The 12,489-nt window shown below is 39.7% G+C and overlaps 1 protein-coding gene across 5 annotated transcripts in view; it reads right to left on the reverse strand.

The window, feature by feature from the left end:
* RABGEF1 (RAB guanine nucleotide exchange factor 1) overlaps positions 1-12,489 on the reverse strand; it is a 69,015-nt gene that overhangs the window by 45,266 nt on the left and 11,260 nt on the right. The gene's annotated exons all lie outside the window — the stretch shown is intronic.

A 12,489-nucleotide genomic window follows, 5' to 3' on the forward strand; every position in this document is an offset into this window, starting at 1 on the left:
CGCCACCCAGGGATCCCCGCAAATGTAACTATATTAAACTTAAGTTCTGCACAGAAAAAGAAACAATCAACAGAGTGAGAAGGCAACCTGTATGCAATAAGAGAAAATATTTGCAAACTATCTGCTAAAGGGTAATATCCAGAATATATAAAGAATTCTTACAACTCAACAACAAAAACAATCCAATTAAAAATTAGTAAAGGACTTGTATAACTCTCCAAAGAAGGTAGACCAATTAACGTGTGAAAAGATGCTCAACATCACTAATCATCAGGGAAGTGAACATAAAATCCACAAGGAGATACCATTTCACATCCAAGAGGATGGCTACGGTTTTAAAAAAAAAAAAAAAGTCAGATAGTAATAAGTGATAGCAAGGATATGGAAAAATTAGAACTCTCATACACTGTTGTGGGATGCAGCTGCTTTTAGAAACTGACAGCTCCTCAAACAATTAAACATAGAGTTACCATATGACCCAGCAATTCCACTCAAAGTATACATCCAAGAGAAATGAAAACATATGTCCACAAAGAAACTTGTAACAAATGTTTTCTTTCAAAGACTTTATTTGAAAGGGAGAGAGAGCCATATGCAAGCATGGGGGGCAGGGCAGAGAGAAAAGGAGAAGCGGACTCCCCACTTGGCAGGGAGCCTGACTGGTGCTGGATCCCAGGGCCCTGGGATCATGACTTGAGCCGACAGTAGACACTTAAACAACTAAGCCACTCAGGCACCCTGGTTATGAACAAATGTTTATAACATCATCTACAACAGCCAAAAGATGGAAATAACTCAAATGTCCATTAACTATAAATGGATAAACCAACCATAGTATATCCATGCAATGGAGTATTACTTGGTCATAAAAAGGATTTAAGTACTGATATATGCCACAATACCATCAACCTTGAAAACATGCGTGAAAGAAGCCAGTGATAAAAGACCATATACTGGGATCCCTGGGTGGCGCAGCGGTTTGGCGCCTGCCTTTGGCCCAGGGCGCGATCCTGGAGACCCGGGATCGAATCCCACGTAGGGCTCCTGGTGCATGGAGCCTGCTTCTCCCTCTGCCTGTGTCTCTGCCTCTCTCTCTCTCTCTCTCTCTCTGTGACTATCATAAATAAATAAAAAATTTAAAAATAAAAAAATAAAAAAATAAAAATAAAAATAAAAGACCATATACTATATGATCCCCTTTTTGTATGAAACTCCGGAACAGGTAAAGTTATAGAGACAGAAAGCAGATTAGCAGTTACTTCGGACTGAGGGGGTGAGAATGGGAATAAAGGAAATAGCTAGAGCATGAGGTTTCTTTGTGAGATGATGAAAATATTCCAGGATTGGCTGTCATGATAGTTGCCATTGAACTGTTTGATTTTAACTGGTTGAATTTTCTGATATGTGAATGATACCTCAAAGTTTTTAACTTTTAATTTGTTTTTAAAATATATTTTATTTATCCATGAAACACAGAGACAGAGAGGCAGAGACACAGGCAGAAGGAGAAGCAGGCTCCCTGCAGGAAGCCCGTTGTGGGACTCGATCCCGGAACCCCGGGATCATGTCCTGAGCTGAAGGTAGACACCCAACCACTGAACCACCCAGGAGTCCCAATTTTTAAATTTTTTAAAAAAGATTTTGTTTATTTGTGAAAGAGAGAGAAAGGGACAGAGACAGTGAGAGTGAGCATAAGCAGGGAGGAAAGGGACAAGCAAGCTCCCCATGGAGCAGGGAGCCCCATGTGGGGCTCGATCCCAGGACCAAAGAGAGCCATGCACAAGCATGAGGGGTGGGGCAGAGGGAGAGGGAGAAGCAGACTCTCCACCAAGCAGGGAACCTGACTGGTCCTGGATCCCAGGACCATGACCTGAGCCAAAGGCAGATGCTTAACTGACTGAGCACCAACAGGTACCTCAATAAAGTTGTTTTTAAAATACAGGTATATCTTGGAGATATTGTAGAGTAGGTCCCACATTACCACAATCAAGTAAATGTCATATAAAGTAAGTCAAATAAATGTTTTGGTTTCCCAGTGCACAAAAAAGTTAAGTTTATACTATATTGTAGCCTATTAGGTGTTTACTAATATTATGTCTAAAAGACACAATTATACAACTTAAATTGAAAATACTTTATTGCTAAAAAAATACTTTATTAAAAAAAACTTTATTGATAAAAAATGCTAACCACCATCTGAGCATTCAACAAGTTCTAATCACTGATCACAGATAGTATAACAATAATGAAAATGTTTGAAATATTCCAAGAATTACCAGATTTTGTGATACAGAAACACGAAGTAATAAGCAAATGCTATTGGAAAAAGTGGTGCTGACAGATTTGCTCAACGTAGGGCTGCCTTACAAACCTTCAATAAAAAAAAATGCAATATTTGTGAAACTCAATAAAGCTAAGTGCAATAAAACAAGGTATGCTTGTAAAAATCAGAAAAGGAGGGCAAAATGGAAAGTCAGAGAAATTCAAAGTACTATCAGCTTTGAAGGTAGAAAGACTATAAGCCAAGGAATATGGGTGGCTTCTAGAAGCTGAGAATGACCCTGGCTGACAGCCAGCAAAGAAATGAAGGCCTCATTGCTATAACCACACGGATTTCAATTCTACCAGCACTAGTATGTCTGGAAGCAGATTTTCCCCATAGTCTCTAGATAGGAGCCCACGCTGGCTGACTCCTTAATTTTGACCTCTTGAGATGCTTGAGTACCTAAGTTGAGCACGCCAGTTCTGACTTCTAGAACTTTGGGATAATGAATGGGTGTTGTTTCAAGCTACTAAATTTGTAGCAACATGTTACGGCAACAACAGAAAACTAACATAGGCCTCCTTTCCATTTGTCTTCTGGGTTTGCACTTTTATTCCAATGCCTAGAATGCTGTGCGCCCTGCTGTTCACATAGTGACTACTCTCTCATCATGTAGGCCGCAGCTTTCATGTCATACTTCTAGAAAGGCCTTCCCTGGCCACTCTATCTAAAAGTAGCATACCTCCCCCCCCGCCCGGCCACTCGATCTATACCCCCCCCTCCAATCTTCCCAGCTCTCACCTCCACACTGCTCAGCATTATTTCTCTCTATCCTATCCATGTCTAACAAGGAAGGGTAGAGAAAGAGTTAATTAAGCAGGCTGAGTTGCTAAAACATCATGCACACTTTCAGAAAGGCCTGCTCATTATGTGACTGGCTCTTGGTCAGCTTCTGGGAATGGAATTCTTGAAGTGTCCTTGTGTTTATATAAAACACAAGGAGCTTGTGTAGCTTGGAGCTTCAAGCTACACCATACCAGCTTGTTTAGACAGTTCGTTTATGGGATCCCTGGGTGGCGCAGCGGTTTAGCACCTGCCTTTGGCCCAGGGCGCGATCCTGGAGACCTGGGATCGAATCCCGCGTGGGGCTCCCGGTGCATGGAGCCTGCTTCTCCCTCTGCCTATGTCTCTGCCTCTCTCTCTCTCTCTCTCTCTCTGTGTGACTATCATAAATAAATAAAAATTTAAAAAAATAAAATAAATGTGTGATGTGTGGTGAACACCCGCTTTCTTTCTGGGGGTCCAGAATTGTATTAACTATGATCAATCATGAAGGTATTTGTTCCTGTCTGACCAACCTCCAAAAAAACCCTGGAATTCAAGCTTAAGTGAGTTTCCCAAACAGAAAACACCTCACACATGTTGCTATAATCTGTTACTGGGGGGGATTAAATGCACCCCATGTGACTCCACTGAGAGAAGTCTCTTGGAAGCTCATGCCAGGTATCCTCCAAACTCTGTTCAGTGTACCATTTTCCTTTATTGCTCCTGCTTTGTATCCTTTTATTGGCTATAAAACACAGCCAGGGGGACCTGGGTGGCTCAGTGGTTGAGTGTCTGCCTTTGGCTCAGGTCGTAATCCCGGGGCCCTGGGATCAAGTCCTGAATCAGGCTTCTCACAGGGAATCTGCTTCTCCCTCTGCCTATGTCTCTGCCTCTCTCTACTTGTTTCTCATGAATAAATAAAATCTTTTTTTTTTAAAGATTTTTATTTATTTATTCATGAGAGACACAGAGAGAGAGTCAAAGACACAGGCAGAGGGAGAAGCAGGCTCCATGCAGGGAGCCCGATGTGAGACTCGATCCCTGTTCTCCAGGATCATGCCCTGGACCAAAGGTGGCGCCAACCCGCTGAGCCACCCGGGCTGCCCAATAAATAAAATCTTAAAACAACAACAATAACAACAAAACCACAGCCAGGAGGGGCACTTGCGTGGCTCAGTTGGTTTAGCCTCTGCTTGCGGCTTGGGTCATGATCTCAGGGTCCTGGGATCAAGTACTGTGTTAGGCTCCCTGCTCAGTGGGGAGTCTGCTTCTGTTCTCCTTCCTGCTCAAGCTCTCTCTTTCTGTCAAATAAATAAATAAAATCTCTAAAACAAAACAAAACAGCCAGGAGTACAGGAGTCTTATGAGTCCTTCTATCAAATTACTAAATCTGGGGACAGTCTTGGGGATTACCAACATAGGGTGTGATTATAAAGGGGCAGCATGAGGGAGATCTTAGTGGTAACAGAATAGTTCTGTATCTTGACTATGGTAGTAGTTACAGGAATCTACATATGAGATAAAATGACATTGAGCTGCTATACATGCACACAGTACAGATGTTAAATTTCTTGATTCTAATGTTGTATTATAGTTATGTAAGATGTAGCCATTGGGTCAAACTCCATAGTATATATAGAATCTCTCTGTATTCTTTGCAATTTTCTGTTAATCTGTAGTTTCAAGTTAGAGAGTTATTAAAAATGTCACTTAAAAAATTTAAATAACACTTATGAACCAATATATATCAGACGGTTAAACATTTCATTCAGATTATTTCTAAGTATGGAAAACAAAGAGAACAAGTGAATCGCCAAAAGTGCATGTCATGATTTGAAAGACTATGTAGTGATGAAGCTGTCTCAATGCAGCAAAGCAGGTATAGTCAACACACCAGATTAGACATCAGAGCTATATAAGGAGCATATCCTCTTCAGTTAAGGGAAATACAAGGGGATCAATTGCCTGAGATTCAATTCTGTCTTTCCTGTGTAAGAACCTATCCTGAGTCAGTAAAGCCATAATCCAGAGGCAAGCTACTGCACCCAGGAGGCAGGCCAGAGGGGCACATCCAGTTCCATAAAAATGGGCTTTTATTAAGTAATCTGGGCATACAGAATGCATAATTCAATTGACCCACTCACATAAGGGAAGACAGAATAAAAATAATCTCTATTGCTGACAGTTGAGATTCCTGTGAATTCTGCTCCAAAGCTAGGATTCAATCTGGGTTGAAGTACGCTAAAGAAATGGCCAGAGGAAGGGCACCTAGGTGGTTCAGTCGTTTAAACGTCAGACTCTTGGTATTGGCTTAGGTCATAATTTCAGAGTTGTGGGAATAAAGCCCCACACAGCAGGGAGTCTGCTTGAAAGATTCTTTCCCTCTGCTCCTCCCCCTACTTGCTCTCTCTCCCAAGTAAGTACATCTTAAAAAAAAAACCAAAATAACAAAAAAAGGCCAGATGAGTACAAATCCCAGAGTTAGGTGTGTTCTTCCTTAAGACTATGCATGTAAACCAGATTCATCTCATAAAATAAGTAAAAACAAAAAATTTGTGGATTTGGATAACTCCCCATTATCTTCCTTATGAGAATCCTGCTTCCTATTCTATATCCTCATAGATCATTCCTCAAGGCTGCAATTTATAGGAAACATCCAATCAACTCTGCTAAAATGATAAACTGTCCTTTGGCTTCAGTTAAGTAATAAAACTTATAGGCTTCAGTTAAGTAATAAAACTTATAGGTAAATTTTTTTCCTTAAATTTGCTTTTCTCCACTTACAGAAATATAAGATGCTTACTCTAAAAAACATAAGATATATAGACAAGTAGAAAATAAAGTAGAAAGAAAATAAAACATCACCCAGTCACTGTATTCTTATAGTGCTTTCTCTACTTATCACTCATTTATTTAGCAAATATTTATACGCTGATGTACAGTATATGACAGGCACTTTACGAAAGCAAAGGTAAAGTTTCAGTTCTCATGGGGCTTGCTGTATAGTATAGAAAATTTAACTATATATCTAGAAGACCTGAAAGAAGAAACTAAAACACTATAAACAATGAAAAAATAATTCATTTAAAAATTACATAAAGGAAGTTATATTTATGTGAAACAAGCTAAGTATGTATACATGAAATCTATGGAACTCTTAAAATAGCCTAACAATAACAAGATAGGAAATATAAAAAAAAGGATCTCAATTATAATAGTATCAAAATATAAAACCACCTAGGAAATATTGTAATAGGAAAATTATATGATTGACAATAAATAGAGTTATAAAGAAACTGAAATAGTTGGTAAGGTAATAAGACGTACAAATTTTCACTGAGAAAGTTAAATACATAAGTGGCAAATATTTCAAAAATTTCAAGGTGAGTACAAATGACAATAAAAGTACCAAAAATTTTATTGAACTTGACAAAAGTTTTCCATATTTTCTCAGCAATAATAGGCAAGACTTTTAAAATTTTTCTAGATTAAATTACTGAACTTTAATTTTTTTAAACACTTATTAAAATACATTGAACTTAGCAACACAACTGGCAAACTGACACAGAATAGGTTGACTCCAAAATGAATGCTAATAGAATACACAAAACATGTTATTAGTAGTGGAAGGAGGAAAAAGAGAGAATCTTCAATAAGCAATGCTGGAATAAACTGGTCAGCAATCTGGTAACTCTCCAAATTAGTTATAGGTATCTTAAAGAGTTGAAGATTTTTAAAGACAAATGGAAAAACAGAACTAAAATTAAGTATTTATGAAACTTTTAAAATACTGGAGGGCTATTTAAGCTGAAAAACTGAAGGAAATTTTTAAAAAGAAACATTTAAATACATAAATTGAAACTTCTAGTTTTTATTATTATTATTTTTATTTATTTATGATAGTCACACAGAGAGAGAGAGAGAGAGAGAGAGAGGCAGAGACATAGGCAGAGGGAGAAGCAGGCTCCATGCACCAGGAGCCCGATGTGGGATTCGATCCCGGGTCTCCAGGTTCACGTCCTGGGCCAAAGGCAGGCGCTAAACCGCTGCGCCACCCAGGGATCCCGGAACTTCTAGTTTTTAAAAGGCCCACATAGAAAATAGAATGACAAATACTTTAATAGGACAATGAAGTAGTTTATCATATTTAGAAATGCTATAATAAAAAGAAATCATAAATCTCTGATATGCAGGATAAGGATATGAATAGAGCAATCTGTCCTAGAAACAGAAACAGAATGTCAAAAGATTTTGGCTACGATCAGGATCTCAGGGTTGTGAGATGGAGCCCTGCATTGGGCTCAGTGGGGAGTTTGCTTGAGATTCTCTATCTCCCCCTGTCCCTCCCCTGTCTGCACTCCAGCCTTCTTTCTCTCAAATGAATAAATAAATCTTAAAACAAACAAACACTGAGAATCAGTGGCAGAGTTCCAATGTTAAATATAACAAAACAAAGTATCCAAACACTAGCCTGCCCAAATAATTCCACTTGGTAATCAAATCCATGGAATATAATGCAGAGTTTATGCTCCTGGAATGAGCAGAGCCAGCAGAGCAGCATTCTTACAGAATGAGTTCTTAAAAACAACCTTCCATTGTATTAAGTCGCACCCTCTCCAGATAAATAAAATTATGACTCCAATCTGAGCATGCCATTCCCCAGGCTAAGAACTCAAACTTGCACGCAAAATAAACTGGCTGCTATGGTCTACTTCCTTTTTTTTTTATTTTAAGATTATTTATTTATTTATTTATTCATAGAGACACACAGAGAGAGAGAGAGAGAGAGAGAGAGGCAGAGACACAGGTAGAGGGAGAAGCAGGCACCATGCAGATAGCCTGGCGTGGGACTTGATCCAGGGTCTCCAGGAACATGCCCTGGGCTGCAGGTGGCGCTAAACCACTGGGCCACCGGGGCTGCCCTATGGTCTACTTCCTAACCATGCTCTATCCTCTCTTCCACAGAAGCAGCCAATTCCCCAACTGGTCAGTTTATTCAGTAAGTAAATGACCAGATATTCCCTCTCTTACTCCACTTAAACTAGCAACAAACTGTAATACATAATGTGGTTTCAACCATTAACAGCTTTGTTTTTTCTCAAAGTTACAAAAGCAAAGGTGATACACACACCTATTATCTATGAAATATGAAAAATACAAAAGCAACTGCCTGGATTGAAAATATATTTATTCAGATTTGTTAGCTTAATAAAATACATAATTGTCTTATGTTTTATGCCTCTGAAAATTCATCTTATATGTAATAAAAATTTAATCCAATCAAACTGCAGAAACTTTCAACAGTTGCTAAAACCATACCATCTCAGAACACCTGAATAGCTCAGTTGGTTAAACATCTGCCTTTGGCTCAGGTCATGATTCCCGGGTCCTGGGAAATGAGCCTGAGACAGGTTCCCTGCTCAGTGGGGAGTCTGCTTGTCCCTCTCCCTCTATCTCCCCAACTCATGCTCTATCTCGAGATCTCTATCTCTCAAATAAACAGAATCTTTTAAAAAATAAATAAATAAATAAAAACGTATCATTTTTTGTGGGTTGAATTGTGGCCCCCAAAAAAGATAGGTTGAGGGCAGCCCCGGTGGCTCAGCGGTTTAGCGCTGCCTGCGGCCCAGGGTGTGATCCTGGAAACCCGGGATTGAGTCCCACATCGGGCTCCCTGCGTGGAGCCTGCTTCTCCCTCTGCCTGTGTCTCTGCTTCTCTCTCTCCTCTCTGTGTATTCTCATGAATAAATAAATAAAATCTTTAAAAAAAAAAAAAAAAAGAAGATAGGTTGAACTCAATACTGTGAATGAAACCTGATTCGGAAATAAGCTCTAAGGAGATGTAATTATAGAATTAGGTCATACTGGATTATAGTGGGTCCTAAATCCAATAACTGGTGTCCTTATAAAGAGGCTCTGAGAAGGACACCTGGGTGGTTCAGCAGTTGAGCATCTGCCTTCAGCTCAGGATGTGATCCTGGGATCCAGGATCGAATCTCGCATCGGGCTCCCTGCCAGGATCCTGCTTCTCCCTCTGCCTATGTCTCTGCCTCTCTCTCTGCATCTCTCATGAATAAATAAATAAATCTTAAAAAAAGAAAAAAAAAAAAAAAAGGCCCTGAGAGAGAGGTGGAAATTAGTGATGGGGCTCCAAGCCAAGGAACTACAAGGACAGCCAGCAATCATCTTCTCTACAAGTCTTCAGAGAGAACATGTCCTGTTGACACTTTGATTTCAGATTTCTAGCCTCCAGAATAATGAAAGAATAAATTTTTATTGCTTCAAGCCATCCAGTTTATGCTAATTTGTTTACAGTAGTCCCAGGAAACTATAAAAATCATCCAGTAAATTATAAACCATAATTATAAACAAATAATGGAAAGAAATGCTTTCCACAAGTTAACATAGAACTGTGGGTTCACAGCATCACTTGATCTCTATAAACTGGGTAGTCACATATCCCAATTCATGAGAACTGGTTTATTCCTGTTGTCCTAGTATAAAGGCACCCCTTTGGTTCTCAAAAATGAACTGCTCTGGATAATAAATTACATGGTCACCTTATTTATGAACAAGCCTAGAAAAACCCCGTGTTAATTCACCTTCAAATTCCATTCTGTTCAAATAATATCTGACTCCCCTTCTTCCATTGATAGAATAATTTTATCTCTCTGGTTCTTACAGCATTTTATAAATACAGGTACTGTAATACATTCTATTACAAAAGCTTGCTTACATGTCCACTCCGTACACAGACACATAGCACAGTTTTAGGAATAATCAGTACACACTTCCTAAATTTATTAAATTATTTATTCAGAAGACCAACAAAGCACCTACACAAACCATTTTTTCATTTTTATCCCACATATACTCTCCAGGGCTCAATGAAGGTAGAAGTAAAAATTTATTTATTTATTTAAAATATTTTATTTATTTATTCATGAGAGACACACAGAGAAAGAGGCAGAGGGAGAAGCAGGCTCCATTCTGGGAGCCCAATGTGGGACTCTCAACTGCTGAACCACCCAGGAGTCCCAGAAGTAAAAAAATTAAATAGCAAAACGACTAATTTATAAAGCAGTTGTTCTCAAACTTTAGCATGCATCAGTATCACACAGAGGACTTGTTAAAGCACAAAGTATTAGGTCTCATCCCAGAGTTTCTGATTCTGGAGGTCAGGGGCAGGGCCTGAGCATCTACATTCCTAACGAGTTCCCAGATGATAGGGCTAAGAACTACTCTTTGAGAACTACTGCTATAAAGTCATCACAACAGGACGTGTGGGTAGGGTTGAGGTCTGCCTTTGGCTCAGGGCATGATCTCGGAATCCTGTGATAGAGTCCCATGTCAGGCTTCCGGCATGGAGCCTGCTTCTCCAACTCTGCCTGTGTCTCTCTGTGTCTCTCATGAATAAATAAATAAATAAATTTTTTTAAGAAGTCATCACAACAATTATTAAAAGACTAATTTCTTCTCATGACTTCATGACTGATGGGAGACTTTCTTTTCTAAGTACAACAGAGTAGCTTGTGGCAGACTAACACTCTGCTGAGGAGAAAAGCTAGATACATTTTTAAAATTGATATTTAAAGGCATCAGAAAATCTGAAGCAATCTAGATGCCTCAGAATTCTGGAAAAAGAGGAGCTACATGTAGAGAAACAAAGTGACATTCTGCAACCACTTTTTCCCTAAGTGCATTTGCTGATTCTGGGACAAAAGGCTGAGAATCCAAACTTACTTTAGGCAGAGGAACCACAAGAGCTTTTGGAAGAGATGAAAAGCAAGACTCAAAGAGCCAAAATCCCAGTAAGAGTCAAAGAGCAGGGTTTAACATAAGGCAGGTTTTCCCCTGAGGACATTTACCAAATTCTGCAGCTGCACAAGGAGGGCTTCAAAACAAAACTGAAAACCTCCAAAAATCAAGAGTGGAATTTTCAGGGGGCCTGGCTGGCTCAGTCAGTGAAGCATACAACTCCTGATTTCAGGATTTTAAGTTTGACTCCCATGTTGGGTGTAGAGATTACTTAAAAATAAAATCTTAGGGGATCCCTGGGTGGCGCAGCGGTTTGGCGCCTGCCTTTGGCCCAGGGCGCGATCCTGGAGACCCGGGATCGAATCCCACGTCGGGCTCCCGGTGCATGGAGCCTGCTTCTCCCTCTGCCTGTGTCTCTGCCTCTCTCTCTCTCTCTGTGACTATCATAAATAAATTAAAAAAAAATTTTTTTTTAAAAATAAAATAAAATAAAATAAAATGAAATGAAATGAAATGAAATGAAATGAAATAAAATAAAATAAAATCTTAGGGCAGCCCCTGTGGTGCAGCAGTTTAGCACCGCCTGCAGCCTGGGGTGTGATCCTGGAGGCCCGGGATCGAGTCCCACGTCGGGCTCTCTGCATGGAGCCTGCTTCTCCCTCTGCCGGTCTCTGCCTCTCTCTCTCTCTGTGTCTCTATGAATAAATAAATAAAAATCTTTAAAAAATAAAAAAAATAAAATCTTTAAAAAAACAAAAAAAAAAAACAAAACAAGGGGCGCCTAGAGGGGTCAGTCAGTTAAACGTCTGCCTTTGTCTCAGGTCATGATCCCAGGGTCCTGAGATCTAGCATCAGTCAGGCTTCCTGCTCGGTGGGGAGTCTGCTTCTCTCTCTTCCTCTGCCCCTCCCCCAATGCTTGTGTGCGCACGCTCTAATAAATAAAATCCTTTTTTAAAAAGTGGAATTTTCAGGGATGCCTTGGTGGCTCAGTGGTTGAGCATCTGCCTTCAGCTCAGGGCATGATCCCGCAGTCCTGACATGGAGTCCCACATGGGGTTCCCCGCAGGAAGCCTGCTTCTCCCTCTGCCAATGTCTCTGCCTCTTTCTCTGTGTCTCTCATGAATAAATAAAATATATTTTTTTAAAGTAGAATTTTTAGTAATCTCACTATTCTCAAGAAACAAAGATTACAGTATAGAAGCCACCAGGGGAAGAGTCCCCTGTAATAAATTCACTACACTATCAGTTGTAGGCCCTTAATGACTATTTGATAGTAGTAAAGATAAACCAGAGGGAAACTCAGCCTTATCAACCCAGCAACACAACTTCAACCATTAGCTCAGTCCCTAATACGATTAGGTGATGAGGTCCTACTCAAAATGGAGGAAAGATGTCCTCTCTGAAAAGGAGTAACATCTGGAACTTCATTTTAGTCACAACACCCAAAATTTAAATAATTGAAAACCAAAAAGAAAAAACAGACAATAGAAACAGATGCTCAGATGATCCACACAATGTAATTAACAGAAACACTTTAAAATAATGATAGTCATTTAAATTCCCTATTTAAAAAAATGAGTTAGGGCAGCCTGGGTGGCTCAGCGGTTTAGCACCACCTTCAGCCCAGGGCGGGATCCTGGAGA

This window comes from Canis aureus, chromosome 8, assembly GCF_053574225.1.
Source record: "Canis aureus isolate CA01 chromosome 8, VMU_Caureus_v.1.0, whole genome shotgun sequence".
Classification (NCBI taxonomy): domain Eukaryota; kingdom Metazoa; phylum Chordata; class Mammalia; order Carnivora; family Canidae; genus Canis; species Canis aureus.